The 13,387-nt window shown below is 44.2% G+C and overlaps 1 protein-coding gene across 1 annotated transcript in view; it reads left to right on the forward strand.

Moving 5' to 3' along the window:
- Positions 1-6,972: 6,972 nt before the first annotated feature.
- Positions 6,973-13,387, forward strand: part of LOC124012768 (spermine oxidase-like) — a 29,267-nt gene continuing 22,852 nt past the window's right edge. The window contains exon 1 of the mRNA XM_046326713.1: positions 6,973-7,128. The gene's annotated coding sequence lies outside the window, so the exon portion shown is untranslated. The remainder of the gene's footprint in view (positions 7,129-13,387) is intronic.

A 13,387-nucleotide genomic window follows, 5' to 3' on the forward strand; every position in this document is an offset into this window, starting at 1 on the left:
GTTACCACTGCCCACTTCCCCTTTCTTCCTCCAGATCTACAGGAGACTTGTCATGTGGTCGTCATGTTGTTCCCTTTCCTCCTCTACTACCCCATGAAACACACTGACCTTTACAAAACCCAGTGCATGTACACACTCTTTTAAGGAAACTCAGTGGCCGACCAACAAATGGAGCCATATATGGGGCTAAGTGTTTCGACACAGGGCTTTTGAGACAGAGTGAACCTACAATACCTGTGCAGACTTTGTTCAAGAAACAGCATTTCTGACCACATTGTGTGAATGTGATTTCTCGTTAATTTATTTTGGTCTATTGGTACACAGACAAGGGGATGGTACAGTCCACCTTCAGCCCCTTACGAAAACACCAACAGAAATAAAAATGACATCCGTCCACCAACATTGAGTCAATTTTCAATAATATCATTTTTTATTGACGCCTTTGTTTAAAAAAAAGAAATCATCTATTCAATTGCCTTCTTTCTTCAGAAACGAATCGTCTCGTTTGACAATAGCACACTAGGCTGTCACATTACACTTGAAGAAGTATTAAATTGTCACAGATTCATACCCTTTTGAAATGAAATTGTCCCTCTGAATGCATCCAGTGTTCTGACAAATGTCATCTGAGAAGAACAGAACAGGTTCAAATCATTCATTTTCATCCCAGACATTTCAATGTTCTTGTCTAATAGTGATCCCTGTTTATTACAAGCTGTACAAATTCACTTCAACAAACACAATTACATATGCAGCTCCTAGATCTGCTTCTTAGACTCCTATGAGCTATTTCTGTGGGTGATGGTTGACTGTTTCAACGCCAACGTTCTGATCTCTGCTGTTTGCGCAGACAGAATGACAATAGATCACATTTTAACGAGACAAAAAGCTGTAGAAGAGTCGTTAGCTTCTGCTCGGAGGCTGAAACATCTTCATAATCAGAGGCCATGATGAGAGAGAAATCAACAGTGGGAAAAAGATTGAAGAAGAGGAAGAAAGAGGAAAAGAAAGTGATACGGCACGTGAACGACTGTGACACTTTCCAAGTCCCTTTATAGTTTTCAATGTTCAATGTTCCAAATCAAGAACAACATTTTTTCCCCCCTCTGGTCATAGTCAGCCTGTGCTTCTTTTCAATATGAACACAAAGGAGCTCAACTGTCATACCTGTGATGAATACTACCCCTTTAATTCAAAATGGCTCCATTCTATGATAAAAACAACAACAATCTGTTTACTATTGATGTGGGGACTTCTGGTTCCCACAAGTATAGTTATACACACACACACACACACACACACACACACACACACACACACACACACACACACACACACACACACACACACACACACACACACACACACACACACACACACACACACACACACACACACACACACACACACACACACACACACACACACACACACTGCACTGTGCTACAATAGTTGTCAGTTTAGGACATCTTCAAAAGCATTGGTTTATTATTATCAGCAATTAGCGTTGGGGACAATTCCTTTTAATTGAGTAAATTTGAGAAGTAATCAAAAAATCTAATTCCACATTTTCTACAATTCTTCTCTACAACAAAACAGTGGAATATGAATGCCAGGTTTAATCCTGAATTGACTATATTGAAATCAAAATATGTAATTCATTGGTTTAATATGTTGTTAATCCGTTTTATAAAAGCAACAAGGCACCTTGAGGGTTTGTGGTATATGGTCAACATACCCCCACCAAGGGCTGTTTCCAGGAACCTACAGAGAAAACCAGTGGTCTTTAGAGATGTTAAAGGGTCAGTATGCACAGGGCACACCAAAACAAACACCTCCCCCTACTGCCTGAGGGGTTTCCGTGGAAAGTTGTGTACACAAAATGACTGGTTTCCAGCGATGCTCATGTAGAAGACCCTGTAACACAGAGGCCACTCATTTTAAACAGGTGTTGGACCACTAAGAAAGCAGGCAGATATGTACACTCCCCCTATGTACTGTATTTATCTAGACAGTGAGGCGAGAACGTTTTGGGTTTGAGAGAAAATGTTTTATATGTGGCGAAGGATACAGATACCCTTTTATTTGAGAGTATATTCATACATATCTGTTTTACCGTTTAGAAATTAAAGCACTTTGTCCTCCACAATTGAATGTGTCATGAGTATTTTGGAGTCATTTGTATTGTAAATAAGAATAGAATATGTTTTTCGGGAACACTTTTACATTCATGTGAATGCTAACATGATTGCATGTAGTGTAATCATGAATGAATTGTGAATAATGATGAGTGAGAAAGTTACAGAAGAACAAAGACAATACCCGGGGGACATGGGGGAGGTAAGCATTTTTTTTGGGGGGTATGATCTTTGTTCTTCTGTAACTTTCTCACTCACCCTTATTCAGGATTAATTCATGATTAGTGTTCAAAAAATAATCTACCCTTATTTACAATAAAAGTGACTCCAAAATGACACAATACATTATTCACCATTCAGTTACTACTGTGCAAAACGTAATCTGAAACACAACCAAAACAAACTGCAAATACATCATAAGTTTGATGTAATCATTGCATACTAGGAGTATGGGACCCATACTACTTCATGCATTTGTCCAAATAGTTATGGAAAAAATGAGTTTTTCCAGTGGGAGGACTAGATACATAAAGTGCTTTAATTTCTTTAAATGGCAAAACAGATATGTGTGGAAAAACTCTCAAATAAAAGGTGACATTCAATCTAAAATCCAAAAGGCTTGATTGTAGAGCCAAATCTACATATTTTTGCTTCACCAAATAGATACGTAGGGGGAGTGAAGCTGTCCTCACACCCCCTCTATCTTTTAGTCTAGTACTCTCTGATGGGAGGGTTGAAGATACTCTTTAATCAACTAATACTAAAAGGTTTAACTGATTGCAGGACTGTCCATGGGCTATTATTGTCCCTTTGGAAACAAAAGGCAGATTAGTTCCCGGCCCCCTGGAACACCCAATGATGGATGGATAGGCACTGAAAGGGCTTTGCTTTTGCCAACTGCCAACTCTTATCCTCAGACAAACTCTGACAAAGACCTCTTTGTAGGGACAGACTGTTTATAGTTTGGCCATGATGAATGCTGAACACCCTGAGAACACATATTTCAACAGTACGCCGTGCTACAATGGTTGTCGTTATAGGATATCTACAAAATCATTTGGTTATTATCAATTCCTTTTCAATGCAATGCTTCTCTATAAGAAAAACATGGAATAGGAATTTCAGTTTTCCTCCTGAATTGACTGAAGTGAAAATGAATTGACCCCAACTAGGGTTGAAAAATTCCAGTAACTTTCCCAAAAATTCCCAGGTTTCCTGAAATCCTGGATGGATTCCGGATTTCCTGTTTACACACACAGGATGGCGTCGGCAGACATGGCCACCCTGTTTCTAGCTCCTAGCCAACGTTGCATTATTCATTATGAAATTGTTTCGTTTTTTTGTGTTATTTCTTACATTATTTGCTCAGAATGTTTCTTGCACTATTACCTACAGCCGAAAATAACTTTTGGACATTAGATCGGCGGTCACTCAACAGCATTTCGACCAGAAATCTGTTTGAACTCCAAGGCAGTTCCATTCATCCCGGCGCCTGAACCAAAAAGCAGACGCTCGGGTTGAGGATCTCCTTCCAGCGAGATATCAGGGACTGTAACACACTTTGTTTTATGGAATCATGGCTCTCTCTGGATATATTGTCCCCTTCGATTCAGCCAGCGGTGTACTCCGTCCATCGCACGGACAGGAAGAAAGAACTCTCTGGGGAAAGAAAGTTGGAGGTGTCTGTTTCATGATGAACTACTCACGGTGTGATTTTGGTAACACACAGAAACGCAAGTCCTTTTGTTCTACCAATCTGGAATACCTCACCATCAAATGCTGACCGCATTACCTCCTGAGAGGATTTTCTTCAGTCACTGCTGTGTATATTCCCCCCTAAGCTGACACCGTGACAGCTCTCAAGGAACTATACGCTCAGCTCTCAAGGAACTACACAACTACACTACACTTTGCGGCGTAAAGCTTGGAATATGGAGCAGTCTAAACGCATGCGTTCTCTGGAGTTATGATCTTGGGTTTGGGTAACCGAAAGGTTGCTAGATCAAATCCCCCAGCTGACAAGGTAAAAATCTGTCGTTCTGCCCCTGAACAAGCAACTAACTCTTAGGTGTAACGACGTTCGTCTGTTGTAAGAAGAGAGTCAGACCGAAATGCAGCGTGTTGGTTACTCATGACTTTAATGAATGAAAAGGTACATGAAAATAACAGAATTACGAAAACAACAAACGAAACGTGAAACTAATTACAGCCTATCTGGTGACTACTACACAGAGACAGGTACAAACACCCACAAAATACAAAGCGAAAGTCAGGCTGTCTAAATACGGTTCTCAATCAGAGACAACGACAAGCACCTGACTCTGATTGAGAATCGCCTCAGGCAGCCAAGCCTAACTAGACACACCCCTAATCAGCCGCAATCCCAAATAATACAAACCCCAATACGAATACAACATATAAACCCATGTCACACCCTGGCCTACCCAAACATATAACAAAAACACAAAATACAATGACCAAGGCGTGACACTAGGCCGTCATTGTAAATAATTGTTCTTAACTGAATTGCCGAGTTAAATAAAGTTTGTTGGAGGAGGAATAATGGTCTGGGGTTGTTTTTCATGGTTTGGGCTAGGCCCCTTAGTTCCAGTGAAGGGAAATCTTAACTTTACGATATACAATGCCGTTCTAGACGATTCTGTGCTTCCAACTTTGTGATAACAGTTTGGGGAAGGCCCTTTCCTGTTTCAGCATGACAGTGACCCCATGCACAATGCGAGGTTCATACAGAAATGATTTGTCGAGTTCGGTGTGGAAGAACTTGAGTGGTTTGCACGGAGCACTGACATTAACCCCATCGAACACCTTTGGGATGAATTGGAATGCCGACTGTGAGCCAGGCCTAATCGACAAATATCAGTGCCCGACCTCACTAATACTCTTGTATTGGCTGAATGAAAGTCCCTGCATCAATGTTCCAACATCTAGTGGAAATCCTTCCCAGAAGCGTGGAGGGTGTTATAGCAGCAAAAGGGGGAATAACTCCATATTAAAGCCCATGATTTTGGAATGAGATGTTCAACAAGCAGGTGTCCACATTCTTTGGGCCATGTAGATTATTAGGTACACCATACTGTTCAAGAAAATGGATTTCTCCTACAGAGTCACGTTGCTGTGGCTTTTTATATAAAGCAGACAGACATGCATTGAGGCATTCAGTTACTCTTTGATTGAACAACCCATCCTGCCTGGTGTCAACAGTACAGACTGCTGGTGGTGGTGTACTGCCATCCAATCTGCAGCAACTGCATGATACCATCGCATCAGCATGGACTATCATCCCTGTGGAACGTTTCCGAATCCATGCCCCAAAGAATTCAGGCTTTTCTGGAGACAAAAGGGGGTCCGACCCAGTTCCTAATAAACTGGCAGGTATATATATGCACTGAGTATACCAAACATTAGGAACATCTTCCTAACATTGTGTTGCACCCCCCCCCCCCCCCACCCAAGGCAAAAAAATCTCCTTCCCTTCGTCTACACTGATTGAAGTGGATTTAACATTAATAAGGAATCCTAGCTTTCACCTGGATTCACCTGGTCAGTCTATGTCAAGAAAAGAGGTGTCCTTAAAAAAAAAATGGGAGGGGGGGGGGATTTTTGTGTTGTTTCATAATGCTAGGTATTACTGCACTGTAGGAGATAGAAACACAAGCATTTCGCTGCACCAACATCTGCAAATATCTATATGCGACTAATCAAATGTGATTTGATTTTGATTTGATTTCTTCCTTATTCCAGGATTGTTCCAACCGGGATTTAAAAACTGGGAATTGTAGGGACGTTTGGAATTTTGGGTGACACACTTCAGTTGAGCATCTTCACATCGTAAACCAGCACCTGCACAGTTCATTTACTGTAGTCCTTCTATAAAACTTCTATAAAATTTCTCTTGTCTTTTTTCTAACTTTCTCTCAAACACTTTTTCCTAGAGTCTGACACATGAATAGCTCCGCTGTTGGCCAATATACAGTTACAGTTTGTGGTGTCTACCTCAGACAGTGCTGGTTGGGCAAGTCAGGGTTGCTCATATTAATTAAGAGCCAATGCTGTCTTTTTTTATTTTAAATGTTTTAATCATCACTGTATGTCTAATAAATCACAGTGTGTGTTCATTTGAATGAAAATAACTCAAAATATATTTAAATTTCCGTTGAAATGCTCAGTCTGATCGTGTGGCTGTTTTGGCGTGGGCCAGTAACCGAAAGGTTGCAAGATTGAATCCCGAGCTGACAAGGTAAAAATCTGTCGTTCTGCCCCTGAACAAGGCAGTTAACCCACTGTTCCTAGGCCATCATTGTAAATAAGACGTTGTTCTTAACTGACTTGCCTAGTTAAATAAATGTTAAACAAACAAAAATAAAAAATACAGTTGCAAATATATTTACATACACAGCCCTGATTGGTGGACAGGATTGTCTAGACTAGAGCATACCCTCATACCACTTCAAAGGGGATACATATTATGCAAATAAAAGATGACTGGTGATTGGTTAGAATAATCAGATTGTGATGTCATGGTCTAGGCAAAAAAAACATGATCAGTGCTATTCTGGATCCTAACCTTAACCTTAACCTTAACCCATACCTTAACCATAACCCTTACCCAACCCTAATCTTAACCCTTACAGTAACCATTGTTAATGTCAACTTCAATTGGGGAAGGGAAGTCCCAAGGATACTGATTAGCAAGGACCAAAACTCCATCACACCCGAACAGACTGAAATTCTAGGCGTTTTTTTTCTTTCCAAAAGCTCTTAAACTAAAAGTGCATTTTCATAATTTCCCCAATTTCAGTACAAGTTTTTGATTGTACTGCTCCTTTAAGCGGGGAGGGCAGCGGCAACCGGGAACTGGCTGCTTCTGGTTTCAAGGCACATATAAATACAAAGCGGAGCCGGGTACGAGGAAAACACAAAGGAGAAGAGGAGAATTCTCACGTTTAAAACTGAAGACTAACGGAGTCAGGTAATGAGCGCCTCCTGAAATCAAGCTTGTTTCCTAGAAGGTAAAACATGTAAAACGCCATTCGTCGCAGTCCAGTCATGGTTATAATATTCATCAACATTGTGGATAAGCAAAGAAGTAAACAGCTGAGCTGCAGCTGTCACAGTAGGGTACGGTGTGTACTTGTTGTAGGCAAGTGTATTTGTGTGTTGAATTATGTGCCGTATTAGGCTACAAAAAATAGGTAACCAATACAATATAAAGCAAATGATCCTAATTCGATTGTTTACATCGCTTTGTAAAACGATGTTGTTGGATGTTCAAAACATTATTGCTATAGCCTAAGTTTAATTCTGTGTAAAATGTGTATTCTGGTGTATTTTCTATTCCGTTTTGACTAGATATTTCTCCCCATTGAATCAGGATAGCTCACAGAAGACGAACTAGTCGCTCTTCTTTGTTTCGAACTGTGGTCTGGTGGTCTGTGTTGCTACTTTGACTATTACGTGGCAGAGGATGAGATACACACACAGCCGTGCGTAGCCTGTCTGGAACTCAACGCTACTTTCTCTGTGGTCAGCAAAATCAACTTGAGAACTTCAATGGCATTTTCTCCCTCTTTCCGTCTCTATCTTGCCTGTATTCATTCATCCCTCTCTTTATTTCATATTATATGAATATAATATGAATGGGATGGAAAATCATTTTATTCAATTAACTTGTTTTACAATGTTGTTTTAATTTGATTCAATCCCAGTCCCTTATCTGTAACCCAATGAATAAGAAAATATATGGGGGAAAAAAATAATTCCAGCAGTTCCTGCGAAATTCCACTAGTTTATGCATGAATAATTACCAGCATATGTACATTGCCTGAAGGTGTAATGCCCTTGTTCTACAAAATAAGTCAAGGTTTATCATTATGTAAAGTAAAGAATATGATCTGTCTGGACTCAATGCTCTCAGGTGGTATCCACATATCTTCACTATTCAGAATCACCGCTCTTTGTTTTCAACGTTTTCAAAAGGCACTACTGTCCATTGTGCACCACCTGACCGCATTCCAACCAGTTCCCCTTGCGGGGCGGTAACCCTTTGAACTGCGGCTTACCTTTGGCATTACCACTCAAGTCCTAGGGGCACCACACTCTTGTTTATACGCCTCCCGAATGGATGACACCCAAGCATCAGTTCGAGCACTGCCAGCCAGAGGCCCTCCCCTAGCCCTAGCGTCCCCGCTCTGGAACACCGGAGCTGGAAGAGAGGTGTGGAATTTCTGGGGCCTGTCTGGCACGGGGCCCGGGGCATCCCAAGGCTAGAGCACTCTTGTCCTTTTTGATGTTTGCGGTCTTGAGGAAGTGAGACGTCGTGTTGCCACACTAGCAAGCACTGCAGTGCGCTCTAGGGGTTTGATCCAGACCAGAGATGTTCCAGGGTTGTCGGATATGGCATGAAAGCAGCTGTGGAGTGGACTGAAGTGCAGACGGTGAGGAGTTGGATAGAGGAAGGGTGTGTGTGTTTTAGGAAGGCCGGTATTTGGAAGGAAAAGGGGGGGGGGGGTGGCCGTACAACTCAACAAATGACAGGCAGACTTCTTTTTAACCTTACAGTCCCTTTTTATGCCCTGGCCTGCCCCTGGAAAGAGCAACCTCGAGCAATGTCAGTCAAATGTAGGCTAGGTTACTCGTTTCTAGGTCAAACGCTGTAGAGTTCCCATTAATCTGCATTCTGCGGCATGACTGGTGAGAGAGGTGTGGTGACATGTGGCGAGTGCGTTAACCATCCAGGGATAACGGAATCACAGCGACTCTATGTCTTGGTCCGAGGAGGGAGAGAGGTGTGTGTGTGTGTGTGTGTGTGTGTATGTGTGTGTACATGCACACGTGTATGTGTGTGACAGAGAGTGTATGTGACCTGGAAAACATTCTGTGATCCTTTCTCTGCAAATCTTATTGCTGTTTTGTAGTAAAACCATAGTATTACTGTAATAGTACTAGGCAGCTTTACTGTATATGCAGAATCCCTGAAGGAATCCAGGGCCCACCAACAGTTTGTCCCAAATAGCACCCAATTTCCAATACAGTGCACTACTTTTGACCAGGGCCCCTAAGTAGTGCACTATTTGGAACCCTCTGTGTCCCATTTATTACATAGTTACAGGCCCTTCTAGCCTCTGGGAAAGGGGATACCTAGTCAGTTGCACACTGAATGCGTTCAACCGAAATGTGTCTTCCATATTTAACCCAACCCCTCTGACTCAGAGAGGTGCGCGGGGTGCTGCCTTTAACGTCCACGGCGCTGGCCCAACACTCTTAACCACTAGGCTACATGCCTCCATAGAGTGACTGTGGTCTTACGGATGAGAAGGGCTATTTTTCCCGGGTTAGATGTGTCACCTCGTGTTGTGGGGATGGGGAAGGAACAACAGGGAAACGTGTTTGCTTGATCTTTTTTTCCCTGGATTTCCTCTCACTTGATGAGAAGCATCCGATTGAGGACTCTGCCTTGGAACACTAATAACAAAAAAAAGATACAAACTCTTCCCGAGCTGTTTTGGCTGTAACTGTTGGTGCTGCTCTGCTGTGGGCCCCATGGGCTCCGTGAGCGAGCTCCACTGTGGGTCCTTCAACAGGAAATGTCTGGGTGACCTACAAAAAAGATGTGCTGACATCACACCCCGCTGTGTGCACAGTGTGCTCGTGGCTTATCTTACATGTGTCTGCCTGAACTTAGCAAGAGGTCCCATTCATCCCCCATTACCTCTTAATTCAATTACATTAAAACAACTTTAGTTTTCTTTCTTTTGGCCCATGAAACAAATAGGAAAAGCATAAGTGTGTGTGTTGGTGTGTGTTAACATTTCACCTCTAAAGCTCTGTACACACCCATAAATTATTATTAATATAACACAGGTTAATATAGGTTAATATGTGACGGAAGGATTGAAAAATACCAAATCATGAGCAGTAAAAATACATTTGAATTTTTCCTCAGCCCTTAGGTACTTAGCCAGCCGACTCTTAACTCCACCATCGTTTCAGTTGTGAGGTGACCCGGGATGCCTATTAGCCCAAAGAAATGGATGAATGTTGTCATAATTAGGATCGTCATTATCGAGAGTATTATTGCTGTGTGTGTGTGTGTGTGTGAGTGAGTGATTGTGTGTATGCACCAGTGGAGGCTCCTCAGAGGAGGAAGGGAGGACCATCCTCCTCAGTGAATTCATAAAATAAAAAATAGTGAAACATTTAAAACGTTATCCTTTTTAGATAAAACTAAACTAAACACGTCACCAAGTAATTTATTAAAACACTGTTTTGCAATGAAGGTCTACAGTAGGCTCAACAGCACTCTGTAGGGTAGCACCATGGTGTAGCCGGAGGACAGCTAGCTTCCATCCTCCTCTGGGTACATTAAATTCAATACAAAACCTATGAGGCTCATGGTTTTCACCCTCTCCAATAGACTTAAACAGTATTTATGACAACTTCTGGAGGACGTCATCCAACCTATCAGAGCTCTTGCAGCATGAACTGACATGTCCACCCAATCAAAGGTTCAAATAATTAATCTACTACTGAAAGCATAAGCTACATCTAGCTAGCACTGCAGTGCATACAATGTGGTGAGTAGTTGACAAAAAGGTGAGAGAAAGACAATTAATTTATGCCAAAATGGGAAGGGAGGGTAGGGGGGAGAGAGGGAAGGAGAGAGGGGGAGAGAGAGATTCACTTACTTAGCTAGCTAGTTTTGCCTGCTCAAAGAGGGGGATGTTACAGTATGTGTGTGTAGCCACTCTATTCTTGCTGATGAGGGTTTCCTCCCCGTTGCTGTTCAGTTCTATGCCTCAAGGCCACAAGGCTATTCCTCTGTTCCTAGAATCGTATTAATTTGGAGAATGTGTAGTGGCCTTGTTAGTGTACCACTGTGTATGACTAGGTCCCTGGGTATTCAGTCCACAACGCTGGTCCTGTTCGCTGGATAAAATCAGGCAATAAACATGGTCTATATACATACAAACCATCATTTCTATTTCAAATGGGATTCCATTCTGAAATAATAAGTCATTTCACAGGATTATGTCTTTTTAATATTAGACGTTCGGCATCTGTGACGAATACCACAACTTTTGTTGATAGTTTACTGAGGTATGATTAGGACTTTTCAGGATCGTGTGAATATTCCAGTCCAAGGCATCACCGACATAATGGATGTGAAGAAATAGAGAATTGTACTGCTTTTGACCATTGAGGGCTATGAAACGGATGCAGAAAGAGGATGCTGTAATGTCGTTCGTCTGTTGTTTGTAGAGAGTCAGACCGAAATGCAGCGTGTAGGTTACTCATGACTTTTAATGAAGAATAATGCGGTACATGAGAACTGAAAATACGAAAACAACAAACGAGTGAAACAAATACAGCCTATCTGGTGACTAACACTAAGACAGGTACAATCACCCACGAAATACAACGCGCACTCAGGCTGCCTAAATACGGTTCCCAATCCGAGACAACGAGAATCAGCTGACTCTAATTAGGAATCGCCTCAGGCAGCCAAGCCTAACTAGACACACCCCTACTAATACACACTCCTAATTAATACAAACCCCAATACGAAATACAACATATAAACCCATGTCACACCCTGGCCTACCCAAACATATAACAAAAACACAAGATACAATGACCAAGGCGTGACAGAACCCCCCCCCTAAGGTGCGGACTCCGGGACGCACCTCAAGAGCATAGGGAGGGTCCGGGTGGGCGTCTGTCCATGGTGGCGGTTCTGGCTCGGGACGTGGACCCCACTCCATAAATGTCCTAGTTCCTCCCCTTCGCGTCCTAGGATAATCCACCTTCTCCGCCGACCATGGCCTAATAGTCCTCACCCTGATCCCCACATAACTGAGGGGCAGCTCGGGACAGAGGGGCAGCTCGGGACAGAGGGGCAGCTCGGGACAGAGGGGCAGCTCGGGACAGAGGGGCAGCTCGGGACAGAGAGGCAGCTCGGGACAGAGGGGCAGCTCGGGACAGAGGGGCAACTCGGGACAGAGGGGCAACTCAGGATAGAGGGGCAACTCAGGACAGCGGGGCAACTCAGGACAGCGGGGCAGCCCGGGACAGAGGGGCAGCCCGGTACTGAGGGGAAGCCCGGTACTGAGGGGAAGCCCGGTACTGAGGGGAAGCCCGGTACTGAGGGGAAGCCCGGTACTGAGAGGAAGCTCGGTACTGAGAGGAAGCTCGGTACTGAGAGGGAGCCCAGTACAGAGAGGGAGCCTAGTACTGAGAGGAAGCTCAGGCAGGTAGTAGGCTCCGGTAAATCCTGGCTGGCTGGTGGACCTGGATGATTAAGGTTGTCTGGCCGATCTAGAAGATCTTGGTAGACTGGCACTTCTGGCGGATCCTGGCAGACTGGCACTTCTGGCGGATCCTGGCAGACTGGTGACGCTGGGCCGACTGGCGGCGCTGGGCAGACAGGAGACTCCGGCAGCGCAGGAGAGGGGAAAGGCTCTGGCTGCGCTGAACAGGCGAGGCGCACTGGACGCGCTGGGCCGACTGGGAGCACTGGTGGCGCTGGACAGACAGGAGACTCCGGCAGCGCAGGAGAGGAGAAAGGCTCTGGCTGCGCTAAACAGGCGGGAGACTCCGATAGCGCAGGAGAAGAGAACAGCTCTGGTTGCGCTAAACAAGCGGGAGACTCCGGCAGCGCAGGAGGGGAGAAAAGCACTGGCTGCGCTGAACAGGCGAGGCGCACTAGAGGCCTGGTGCGTGGTGCTGGAACTGGTGGTACTGGCGCGAGGACACGCACAGGAAGCCTGGTGCGGGGAGCTGCTACCGGAGGACTGGTGTGTATAGGTGGCTCTGGATAGACCGGACCGTGCAGGCGCACTGGAGCTCTTGAGCACCGAGCCTGCCCAAGCTTACCTGGCTCGATGCCCACTCTAGCCCGGCCAATAGGAAGGGCTGGTATGAGTCGCAGCTGGCTCTGCACCCGCACTGGAAACACCGTGCGCTCCATAGCATAACACGGTGCCTGCCCGGTCTCTCTAGCCCAACGGTGAGCACAGGGAGTATGCGCAGGTTTCCTACCTGGCATAACTATTCTCCCTTTTAGCCCCCCCCAATACATTTTTTGGGGTGACTTTCCGGTTTCCAACTGCGTCGCAGTGCTGCCTCCTCATACTCACGCCTCTCCGCTTTAGCTACTTCTATTTCCTCCTTGGGATGGCGATATTCTCCCGGCTGCGCCCAGGGTCCTTTTCCATCTAATATCATCTCCC

This window comes from Oncorhynchus gorbuscha, linkage group LG24 (genome assembly GCF_021184085.1).
Source record: "Oncorhynchus gorbuscha isolate QuinsamMale2020 ecotype Even-year linkage group LG24, OgorEven_v1.0, whole genome shotgun sequence".
Taxonomy (NCBI): domain Eukaryota; kingdom Metazoa; phylum Chordata; class Actinopteri; order Salmoniformes; family Salmonidae; genus Oncorhynchus; species Oncorhynchus gorbuscha.